The sequence below is a fragment of the Callorhinus ursinus genome, unplaced genomic scaffold (assembly GCF_003265705.2).
Source record: "Callorhinus ursinus isolate GAN/ISIS: 27379988/994484 unplaced genomic scaffold, GSC_fseal_2.0 scaffold26, whole genome shotgun sequence".
Classification (NCBI taxonomy): Eukaryota; Metazoa; Chordata; class Mammalia; order Carnivora; family Otariidae; genus Callorhinus; species Callorhinus ursinus.
The window spans coordinates 2,262,407-2,275,057 of NW_027397088.1; positions in this window are offsets into that span (position 1 = coordinate 2,262,407).

Consider the following 12,651-nt stretch of genomic DNA (forward strand, 5'->3'; position numbering starts at 1 on the left):
GAGATCATATGATACATGTCTTTCTCTGATTGACTTATTTCGCTCAGCATAATACCTCCAGTTCCATTCATGGCGTTGCAAATGGCAAGATTTCATTCCTTTTGATGGCTGCATAATATATATATATATATATATATATATATATATATATATATATATACACTGCATCTTCTTTATCCATTCATCTGTCAATGGACATCTTGGCTCTTTCCACAGTTTGGCTATTGTGGACCTTGCTGCTATAAACATCGGGGTGTGCATACCCCTTCGGATCCCTACATTTGTATCTTTGGGGTAAATACCCAGTAGTGCAAATGCTGGGTCGTATGGTAGCTCTATTTCCAACATTCTGAGGAACCTCTCTACCTTTTTAGAGAATAACAAACAAATCCTCCCAGGCTTGAGGAGAGAAGAGCCCCAGGGCCAACCAAGTAAGCCGAGGTCCCAGGCAAGTTGACTGCCTCCAAGTGGAGACAGGACACTGTTGTTCTAACTGTTGTGCTTTAGGTAAAACAGACGATTCTGTGCAGGAGCTGACCGAGGGTTGTGTAAGGGCAGTATGACAAAAGCCCAAGCACCTACGATATAGCAGTCAGTTCACATAGATTATCTCATTTGGCCCTCAGTTAGCCTTCGGAGACAGGCCTCCTGCTATTTTAATAAAAGGACATGAGGCTAACACGGATAAAGTGACCCATCTGAGGCCACAGGGCAGGACACTAGAGGAACAGAAGAGGAAACCAGGCCCTGTGCTTGGATTTTGAAAGTTGCCCATTGCCCTTCAGGCATCCAGAAAGGGAACACACTTTTCCCGACTTATGAGTCCCTTCTGAGATCTTTGAAGACAAAATCTGAACCCTCTGGCAAAATTCAGAGATCTTGGGAGGTCTACAGCAGTGGTTCTCAACCAGGAACAATTTGAGGCCCCAGGGCACAGTTGGCCATCTTTGAAGATGGTTTTGGTTGTCGGGATGCCTGGATGGCTTAGTCGGTTAAGGGTCTGCCTTAGGCTCAGGTCATGATCCCGGGGTCCTGGGGTTGAGTCTCAAGTTGGGCTTCCTGCTCAGCGGGGAGCCTGCTTCTCCATTTGCCTGCCACTCTCCCTACTTGTGCTTATTCTTTCTCTCTGACAAATAAATAAAATCTTAAAAAAAAAAAAGTTTGTTTGTCACCATGCAGGGGAGGGTAGTTGCTACTGTTGTCTAGTAGGTAGAGGCCAGGGATGCTGCAAAATATCCTGTGTACGCAGGCCAGCCCCACAGCAAGGAATTATTTGCCCCAAGATATCATACAGATTGACAGAAGCTGAGAAACGCTGGTCTATTGGCATAAAAGAGTCAAACCTTGTAACTGACCCAACACTTTTTAAAAAGTGTTATAGATCTTTAAGGAGTGCATGCGTCTCTGTAGCCATATTGTATCCCCCTAATTAAATTTTTTGTGTCTTTAGCTCCTATCATTGAATAGTGTTAGCTCCTATCATTGAAGATCTTATTGCCCAATAAGTGTATTCCCAGTAAAATCTACCTAAAGAAACATTCCATTTTGCTACAGACTTATACAATACAATGAAGATGAGGCTTCACATTAATCTGGATGCCAACAGGACGGGATCTACACTATACAACAAGAGAAAGGATGGGATACTTAAGCAAGACAACAGGGCACTTTTTAAAAGTATAATTGACATGTAATATTATATTAGTTTCAAGTATACAACATAATGATTTGATATTTACATACCTTATGAAATGATCGCCACTATAAGTCTAGCTACCATCTATCACCATAGAAAATTTTTGCAGTATTTTGACTATATTCCCTATGCTGTACTTTACATCCCCATGTCTTATTTATTTTACAACTGGAAGATTGTACCTCTTAATCCCCTTCACGAATTTTGCCCATCCCCTCCACTCTGGAAACCACCCACCTTGTTTTCAGTATTTGTGAGTCTTTCTGTTCGGGGTTTTTTGTTCTTTCATTTTGCTTTTTAGATTCTACATATAAGTGAAATCATATGGTTATTTCTCTTTCTCTGTCAGACTTATTTCAATCAGCATTATACTCTCTAGGTCTATCCATGTTGTCACAAATGGCAAGATTTGATTCTCTTATGGCTGAGTAATATTCCTGTGTATGTGTGTGTGTATCGCATCTTCTTTATCCATTCATCTATAGATGAACACCTAGGTTGCTTCCATATCTTCACTATTGTAAATGATGCTGCAATGAACATAAGGTTACATGTATCTTTTCTAATTAGTGTTTTCATTTTCTTTGGATACATACCCAGAAATGGAATTGCTAGATCATATGGTAGTTCCATTTTAAGTTTTAAAGGAATCTCCATACCATTTTCCAGAGTGGCTGCACCAATTTACACTCCCACCAACAGTGCCCCAACATTCCCTTTTCTCCACATCCTTACCAACATTTGCTATTTTTTGTCTTTTTTTGGTAATAGCCATTCTGACAGGTGTGAGGTGACATCTCCTTGTGGTTTTCATTTGGTCCTCTCCTTATTTGGGTTTTTTAATAGTGGGTCATGTGATTTTTTATAGGTTTTGAATGTTAACCCTTATCAGATATATTATATCTTATATCTTCTACCATATTGCAATATCTTCTACCATTCAGTTGGTTGCCTTTCTGTTCTGTTGATGATTTCCTTCACTATTCAGAAGATTTTTAGTCAGGGCACTTCTTGTGCAGGAAGCATATTGACTTTGAATACATCAAAACCTCAAATGATAGCAGTTGTTAGGGACTCTTGGTGAAATGATTTTCCCAGAGTTCCCTGAATCTACCGTGGATTTTAACATCACTTCCATGGCAGCTAGTTTATCGTCATTCCACATCTATCTCAGACACAGATGCAGCTCCAGCAAAACAACCCAACAGAGGAGCAAGAGGAGTCCCAGCACAGTGACGGCTCATCCTCCCCCAGATGAAAAAGGAGATGTTTGTAACGTGGCTGCTTCCCCGCCTCTTCACTCCAGGGCATTCTTACATCTGGCAGGACTAGAAACCACAAATCAAACACAGAATAACTCAACTAACTAACAAAGAGATGATCAAGAAAGCCTTTGGCAATCTCAACTGCTATCATTTCACTTCTATTCTTCCTTTTCCATCTAAAATTTTTAGTAATTCTGGAAACACCATTTGACTAGAAAGAATATACATATACAGATCAATTCTTAGACCAATAACATAAGTTCCTCAAAAGCTACTTTTTTATATTCATTGTAACAAAAAAATTGAAACAACTTTAATTAAAATTTGAAAAAAAGAAAACAAATCATCTATAGTCCCACACTTCCAGAAATTTAAGCAATAGGCACAGAGGGAGCAAGGAAGGCAGAAGTGGACCCACAAACTGCAGTAGGCATGACCTATGAAAAGCCATATGCAGCTGTAACCAGTTGTGAACAGAGAGGGTATGTTGATTTCCCACAAACCCAGATTATTATGTAAAATCTCTCAATTTTTAAATATTGACTCATATTTTTTTAAACATTGTGCCAGCTAAACAAAACACGTCTACAAGTTAAAATTCAAAGACAGGCCATCAGTTTGAAATCTTGGGTATATAATTTTGTATCCAAACAAGGGTGAAAAGAAGAAACTAGCTTGAGTTTACATATTTTTATAATTTTAATAATCGTATTATTAAATGTACATGGAAGTATATTCTCAATAATATTAATGGGCTTTAGGCCTCTGAACTTGAGAAAATAATGAAATACTAATGTAGCAAAAGAAAGATGTTGACAAAACTTCTGATTTTTATCAGGAAAACATGTCTTGGTCCACCATAGTTGCATGCATATAACTTAGAACTAATCTTTACTGAGAGAAATCTACTAGTAATATGAATGTGTAGCAATTGAGGATGGAACTGAGAAGATTCTAGGACAAGCAATGAAGTCACTCTGAGACCATACGGCCAGGGCTCCTGGTGCCCAGCACAACTGGAAGGAACACCTTTGAAAGATTATTAAATTATTAAGAATATGAAAAAGTTCCTTCTCAATGCCCAATCCAAATGAGTTAATTTGTAGCCCATATCATAAGTGGATGTAAGTGTGGAGCATTGCACACCCACTTCTGCAAAGAGATTTCCATCTTTACAGGGTGGGAGGGGAATGTTGGCCATTTCAAGCACAGACATCAGAACGTATCCGCCATAACTTGGAATTAGAGTTTATTTATTCGTAAGTCAAGTTCACTCAGGTGCTAATGTTTATCTACTGATCACTCTTGGAGCATTCTAGACCCTGGGAATATAGAGATAAACAAAACTGATATCATCCCTGCCCTCATAGAGCACATGGACTGATGGAGGGGACATAAAATAAACACAAGTATCCAAATGCTCGTATAATTGTTAAAAAAGTGGCAAGTGCAATGAAGGCATTAAACAGCCTCTGGAGAAATGCCCATGTGTCTTGTCTTGTGTAAGCAATCTGAAAATCAATGAGGGGGGCAAGACAACCACCTATCGGGGCTGTGATGGGCACCCAATCCACAGCCCAGAATTCTCTCCAGAAGCTGTTAAAGGCATAACGGTTCTTCAGGGAGCAAACCTTGAAGGTATGGAGGTGAAAAGTATTATTTGAATTGCTTAGATGCTGTCATTAAACTCATAACATTATGCCTTTGAAAGAAGTAACTCATTACCACAGGGACACAGAACTAGGGTACCCTAATCAGATCATATCAAGGACAATCATTTTTCATAGCAATAAGCTTGCACATCGAAGGCTGGAGGCAGAGTCACTCTTACATTGGGTAAACCCAAATGTAGACTGGTATTTTACCACTGGTCCTTGAAGGAGACCGTAGAGACCATCCCCCACCCCTAGACTCACTCCAGGATGAGGAAACCTCGATCCAACCCCCAGACGATTTATTAAGTATCTGCTCTTCTGAAGCAATTTCCTCTTGAGCTTATGACCCACCATCACCAAAAATGATTTGCTATTGAGGACATACAGACAACCAACCCTTGACTGTAAGACAGGAGCATCGCCAAACAAAGATTTATTTTTGTTTCCTGCTGTGCAAGCTTTAAGGAAGAGATTGCCAATGAAGTGCTACAGAGTGTGGGACCAGCGAAGAGTCCCAACACTAACTCCAGTCATGAGAAGGACTAAAATTCAAACTTCTTTCTATAATTCCCTTCCATCTACTTTATGACTGGAGGTGAGAATCAGACTGTGTGGTTTTCACAGGCAACACGGATCTTAAATAAGAATCTGGCTATGCTTCCTCCCTCCACAGTTTGATTGCCAATCACAATATGGTTCTAGCAAGGCTGCCAGAAAACATGCAAATTACCACTTCTTGGTGCTCCTTCTCAAGACCCACAGTCCAGCTGATGGAGCAAGAGGGCTGAGCGTAAGAGTAAAACACTAACAGTTGCCATTGATGTGCATGCGTGTCTTGAACATCTACAGCGTGTGGGTCCTTTCCACGAAGCTGCATGGAGGTGGGTGTTGGAAACCAAAGACTCGAGCGTCCTTATTTCCTCATCGGTACAATGGGGGTAAGACAAGCTTTGTGAAGATTGAATAAGATCATTCAGGTCAAATGTTTCAAACAGATCCTGGCACATAGTAAATGCTAAATAAATTTAGCCCTGAGTATTATTTCCTGTTCACCTTCCACTGGCTAGTCATTTACCCCCTCCTCCTCAAAAACAGAAATTGGGCCAGGTGACCTAAATTTCCTCCTGGCTTTAAAACTCAGTAATATCAGAAAACAAGAGCCTATTTCAATGGTTTTCAGAACAGAAATCTCTTGAAATCCCAAGAAAGGATCTCAACTTCCAGAATAAAAAGGGGGAGTGTGGTTCAAACAACCTCACGTGAACGCCAAGATGTGTATAACCCCAGACTCCTGTGGAATCATAAAGTGTCTTGGCTGACGGAGATGACAAAAAGTGTCTGCTGGTCCTACATTCACCAGGGAAGAGAAAATGAACAATTCACAAGTTGTCACATTTATATAGAAAATATTTTTGTGTCTATAATAGATACTATGATCAAATATTTATATGTACTAGGTCCCATAGTAGGTGTTTTATATACATTTTCTTTGATCTTCCCATTGACCCCATCAGGTAGATTTTTATAAGTAAGAAAAATAAGTCTCAAAATGGGCAAGTAACCTGCTCAAGGACACAGAGCTATTATCTCCATTCTCAATGGTGCAACCTGGAATTGCACCCACGTGTATGAGGCTTCGAAGCCCACTCTCTTTTCACCATGTTATGCGCCCCAAGTAATTGCTGAATGTTTTTACAGGAGGAACTTTTATTAGTGTGCGTAAAGCAACAGTACTCCGGCATGTTCATTGGCCGAACTTGGGGAATGTGTGTGGGTGAGGGGATGCTGCAGGAACAGCGTGAGCTGCACAGTCTCCCTGGACCAGGTCAGAGAGGCAGCCGGGGTCGGCAGGGACACGGCAGTTTTGGGGGTAGTTATTGTCCATTGCAGTAAACAGGAAGGCTGTTGATGCTGACTGTACAGTGAAGAAAAAGCCACTCTCAAATTTCTACCCCATGTGGCTTCTCATGGTTGGAAAAAACCAAGCCTGCCAATATCATCCACAACCAAAGAGAAAGGAGCCCCGAGGCCTGGGAAGATGGACCACCCGTGAGAAGTCTAATCAGGATCAGGCTTCCCAGCACTGAGGAGGACGGGGTGCATCTCGATGAGAAAGTCACCACCGTGAAATGCCTTCCAAACCTCCCCTCTATGTAAAGCCCAAGTCAGCCACTCGAGCAGGGAGAGGGCTGTCTGAGGGCATTCCACCCGGGTCTCACCCCAGTTACACTCAGGGAACCTCCACCCAAGACACAAAGCACTATGTCTTCTCTTCACTCAGAATACAGCTTTCCTTCTCAAACCCTCAGCTTCCAGCTCCGCACCACCATTACTCATTTTCCCAGCCCAGAGTCATCAGTCGACTCTTCTACAAACATCTAAACAACCATTAGAGAGCACCAAGTCTGTAGCTGACACTGTTTCCACACAGAGGCTAGTGTTAACAGCTGGTTTTTACAGATAACCTAAGTGACATTCAGAGAAGTAACTAATCTGCACATGGCCACAGAGCAAGTCTGTGGTAGGATTAGGCTTCCAGGTCATGTTCTGCTGTCTCACTTTTATACCAAGGGAGAACAGATACAAACACGTGAAAAGCTAAGCAAACAAAAAAAGAATCCAAAAGTAAAGATATGCTGATGGTCTAACCCAGTGCTTCTCTGAAATGCCCATGAGGCTAAGCACCCAGTATCAGATGGGATCTGGGGACTGGGGTGGCAGCAGGGTCATTTCAAGGGTTTGCTTTTCAGAAAAGGGATCTTCATCTGCTCTTTGTTCTTTCTTATCCCCATTAGTCCCGTGGACAGCCTTCTAGGGCTCCTTCCAATACTGCCTACCCTGTCCACTCCCAGCAATGTCCTCCAGCGCTCAAGGATCCAGCACCTCTGCCTTCTAGTTTCACTCTCTGCACCCCTGTTTTACCTTCTTATTGTCATTTCTCACTCTTTGCTCACCAGCTCCTCTCTTTCCTCATGCTCCTCCCTACCTCCAACCTCACATGGATACTTCCCCTTGGATATTTCCTTCATGAGCCTCAAGCATCCATGTGGCAGTTAAGTTTTATTTTCTATGTGCCATGCATCACACAGGTTAGTGTGTGAATCCTCCCTAATGGTTTCTCCCATGACAATTTGGTCTCAGCTAGCCTGGTAAGCAAGTTGATTGCAGAAAACATATCTTACATTTTAAAGATGCTCCCTCTACAGCACTCAGTGCCTAGTAACTACTCAAGCCATTGCATCAAACTACTTTAAACCAACTTCTACCAAATTCTTTCCCCAACACAGCATTTATTAGCAAGTCTCTTTGAGTTTGCTCTAAGCTTGGTGAGGTTCCCACTGTCTGTCCTTTGGGATACCTAGGAAGCACACTGAATGGAAGGTGTGCTCTGAGACCAAGACAACAACACCCTGGTTACAAGTCAGCTCACTTTCTGGTGGTATCAGAAAACAGAATCCTCCATGGGTGTGGGGTTATGGGGACACAGGGCCACCCAGAGGCTAGAGCAAAGGTGTCAGCCTCCGGGCTCACCTTATACTCATAGTCCTTTGCTGCATGCCTTATAGTCCTTCCAGTTAACACATATCTTGACCACCCTTCATTTATTCAAGAACCTCAATTTTAGCTTTTATTCCCCCTAAATACAAACTTTTGAGCACAGATTTAAATGGTATCATTTGAAAGGCTTGTCTGCTTCTAGAGCAAGGGTTGGCAAACTTTTTGTGTAAAGGGCCCAATAGTAAGTATTTTAGCTTTGCTAGACATATGGTCTCTGTCACAACTACCCAACTCTGCTACTGGAGAAGAAAAGCAGGCTTATATAATATGTAAATGAACAGCATGGCTGTGTTCCAGTAAAACTTTATTTACAAAAGTGAGCTGTAGTTCTCCTACCTCTGCTCAGGGGTGTAGATCCTTGATTGGGATCCTTCAAATGTGGATTGCTCATCAGGACACTTGCAATGTTAACTCACAGTCCATCAAGACATAGTTTTCAGGTGTACATACACATATTACAACATAGTGAAGTATATTAAGGATATAACAGATAGTATGACAATACTTAGGCTATTAAAAGCTAACATCTATTGAGCATTTGTCATATGCTAGGGAGAGCACTTTCGAGTATTTGTTGTTTTAAGCCACACAAGAACCATGTAAAATAAGCACTACTATTGTTACTCCTATTTTTTTGGATGAGAAAGCTGAAGCTGAAGAGGGGACAACTAACTAACCCAGGGTTATAAGAGGGGTCACATCGGGTAGATGGGCTCCAGAACCCACACTTAGGCTGTCTCCAAATGGCAGATTAAAGACTGGGGTCTGACTCTCTGTCTCACTGCACAGCAGCTGTGTGACTCTGGGCACAGCACACTGAGCCTCAGTTTCCTTATCTTCAAAATTGGGATGATCATTGCTCCTTTGGGGGACTTTTGAGTATATTTTTTTAAAGATTTTATTTATTTATTTGACAGAGAGAGAGCACAAGCAGGGGGAGCAGCAGAAGGAGAGGGAGAAACAGGCTCCCCACTGAGCAGAGAGCCTGCTATGGGGCTCCATCCCAGGACCCCAGGGTTCATGACCTGAGCCAAAGGCAGACGCTTAACTGAATGAGCCACCCAGGCGTCCCCTGGCTTTTGAGTGTATTATATAATATACGTGAAAATGTCCATTACAGAGCCAGGCAGCTGGTGCAAAGTACAACCTAACTCAAATGAAATTAAGAGCTTTATTGAGATATAATTTACCTGCCACACAAAGTAAGCAACTCAATGGCTTTTAGTATATTCACAGAGTTGTGCAACCATCACTATAATCAATGTAGAACATTGTCATCACCCCAAATAGAAACCTTGTACCCATTAGCAGTCACTCCTTATTCTACCCCAATACCCCCACAATGGCCCTAGGTAACCACTAAGATACTTTCTGTCTCTATGAACTTGTCTATTCTAGACCATTTCACTTAAATGGAGTCATACAATATAAAGAATTTTGTGTCTGCCTTCTCTTAGTTAGCATAATATTTTCAAGACTCATCTATGTTGTCAACCTGTATCAGTACTTCATTTCTTTTATTGCTGAATAATATTTTATTATGTATATTAATACTATATTAATTTACCCATTCATCAGTTAGACATTTGGGTTATTTCCACTTTATTGGCTAATGTGAATAATGCTGCTATGAATATTCATGCATAGGGTTTTTTGTGGGCATACATTTTTATTTCTCTTGGGTATATGCCCAGGAGTGGAATTTCTGGGTCATGTGGTTATTCTGTGTTTAACCTTTTAGGGAACTGCCAAAGGTTTTCAAAAGACGCCACACCATGTTACATTCTCACCAGCAATGTATGAGGCACCAATTTCTCCACATCCTTGTCAACACTTGTCATGTATATCTTGATTTATAGCCATCCTACTGGGTGTGAAGTATTATCTCATTGTGCTTTTGACTTGCATTTCCCTAATGGCTAATGATGTTGAGCATGTGCTTGTTGGATATTGGCATATCTTCTTTAGCAAGTACCTATTCAGGTCTTCTGTGCATTTTCAACTGAATTATCTTTTTTTTTATTATGTTATGTTAATCACCATACATTACATCATTAGTTTTTGTTGCAGTGTTCCATGATTCATTTTTTGTGTATAACACCCAGTGCTCCATGCAGTATGTGCCCTCTTTAATACCCATCACCAGGCTAGCCCATCCCCCACCCCTCTCCCCTCTAGAACCCTCAGTTTGTTTCTCAGAGTCCATCGTCTCTCATGGTTCGTCTCCCCCTCTGATTCCCCCCTTCATTTTTCCCTTCCTGCTATCTTCTTCAACTGAGTAATCTTATTATTAAGTTGTTTTTTATATTTTCTGGTTATAAGATCCTTATTAGGTACATGGTTTGAAGATATTTTCTCCCATTCTGTGGATTGTCTTTTTACTTTCTTGAGGTTATCATTTGAGGCACAAAAGTTTTACATTTTAATGAAGTCTAATTATTTTACCTTTTCTCACTTGTGCTTTTGGTGTCATGTCTAAAAAGGGTTTGCCTAACTCCAAAATGAAAGGATTTTATAATTCTAATTCTTACGTTTAGCTCTTTGATCCATTTGGACTTTATTTTTGTATATGGTGTTAGGTAGGGGGTTCTAACTTCAATCTTCCGCACATTTAATGCAAAGGCTATTCTTTCCCTCATCGAACTATCTTGGTGCCCTTGTTGAAAATCAGTTGCCACAAATGTAAGGATTGGTTTCTGGATTCTTAGCTCTGTTCCATTGATCTACATGTTTGTCCTCCTACCAGTACCACATTGCTCTGATTATTGTAGCTTTCTACTAAGTTTTGAAATCAGGAAATGTGAATCCTCCAACTTTGTTCTTATTTTTCAAGAATGTTTGACCATCCAAAGTCAGTCCTTGTATTTCCATATGATGTTTAGGATCAGCTTGTCAATTTCTGTAACAAAACCAGCGGTATTTTGATACAGATTACATTTAAGGAGAGTATTATCACCTTAACAATATTAAGTCTTTCAACCCATGAACATGGGGTGACTTTACAGATTTAGATCTTTTTAAATTTCTTTCAACAACGCATTGTAGTTTTCAGATGCAAATCTTGCATTTCTTTTGCTAAATTATTTCTAAGTATCATATTATTTGGATGTTCTTGTAAATGAAACTTTTATTAATCTCATTTTCAGAGTAATTGCTAGTACATAGAAATACAATTGACTTTTGCATACTGCTCTTGTACCCTACAATATTGTTTGAAATTTAGTTAAAAAAAAAAAGCCAAAGGTGGGGGGAAGATTGTCATACCAGAAGGCTAGGAGCAATTTCATTTTTTTTAAAAATTTTATTTATGTATTTGTCAGGGAGAGAGGGAACACAAGCAGGGGGAGTGGCAGGCAGAGGAAGAAGCAGGGTCCCCTCTGAGCAAGGAGCCCGATGCAGGACTTGATCCCAGTTCTGTGGGATCATGACTTGAGCCGAGGGCAGACACTTAACCGACTGAGCCATGCAGGCTTCCCATAATTTCATTTTTATAAATGAAGAAAGAAGGGCTACTAGCACTGAGGTGGCCTGTACTGAGGGGGCCCTGCTGCAGCAGGACAATTAGGAAATTCATTCATTCATTCAGTCATTTATTAAAGAGTACCATCTATGGGCCAATCTGCCTAGGTTTAATTTCCAGCTCTGTCGCTGGGCAGAGTTACTGAACCTGACCATGACTCCATTCCCTCAGCTATAAGATGGGTAGAATAGCACCTATTTCATAAGTTTTTTGTAAAGAGTAAGTGAAGCCCTTAAATAGTGCCTAGCTGAGTATAAGAACCTTGTAGGTCTCAGCTATTATTTTTATTATGACCAGACACTGGACATTAAAGTCAACAAAAACAAAAGCCCTACACTCATGGAGCTTACATTTTAATGGCTGGGAAGCGTAAGCAAGAGAGGAAACAGAGAGAGAAATAAAGCAATAATGATGTTAAGTGGTGATGAATACTATGGAGAAAAATAAAGCAGGGGAAGAGGAAGAGACAAGGGAGTCCATAGGGGAAGGGGGCCCAGTCATTTCAGGTGGAGGCAGGTTAGGCTTCTTGGGCAAAGTGACTGAGATCAGGGAAGTGGGAAGGGTGAGGGAGCCAGCCCAGGGGCAGGACATTCCAGAGGAAAGAGCAGACAGTGCAAAGCCCTGAACAAGGGCACACTTGCCTTGGGTCAGGGGTGGGGGCTTATGTATTCTAAGAACAGATGTAGGGCCAGGGGAACTGAAGGGTGAAAGAGTGAGGCAAAGAGGGGGCCCTACTTAAACCATGTTGGACTTGCGGGGCAGGGAAAGAACTTTACCTTTTATATACACTAAGCAGAGATTCTTATTAGGAAAGTGGGTCAGTTATCTTGATAGATAAACCACAGTAAATGAAGTGGCTTACACCAAAAACCTATTATTCACCATGGCCAAGGCAGGCCTACTGTCCTTACTTCCTGGCTTAGGGCCTTGCGTTGGACCCCTTCTCCACAAGGGCTC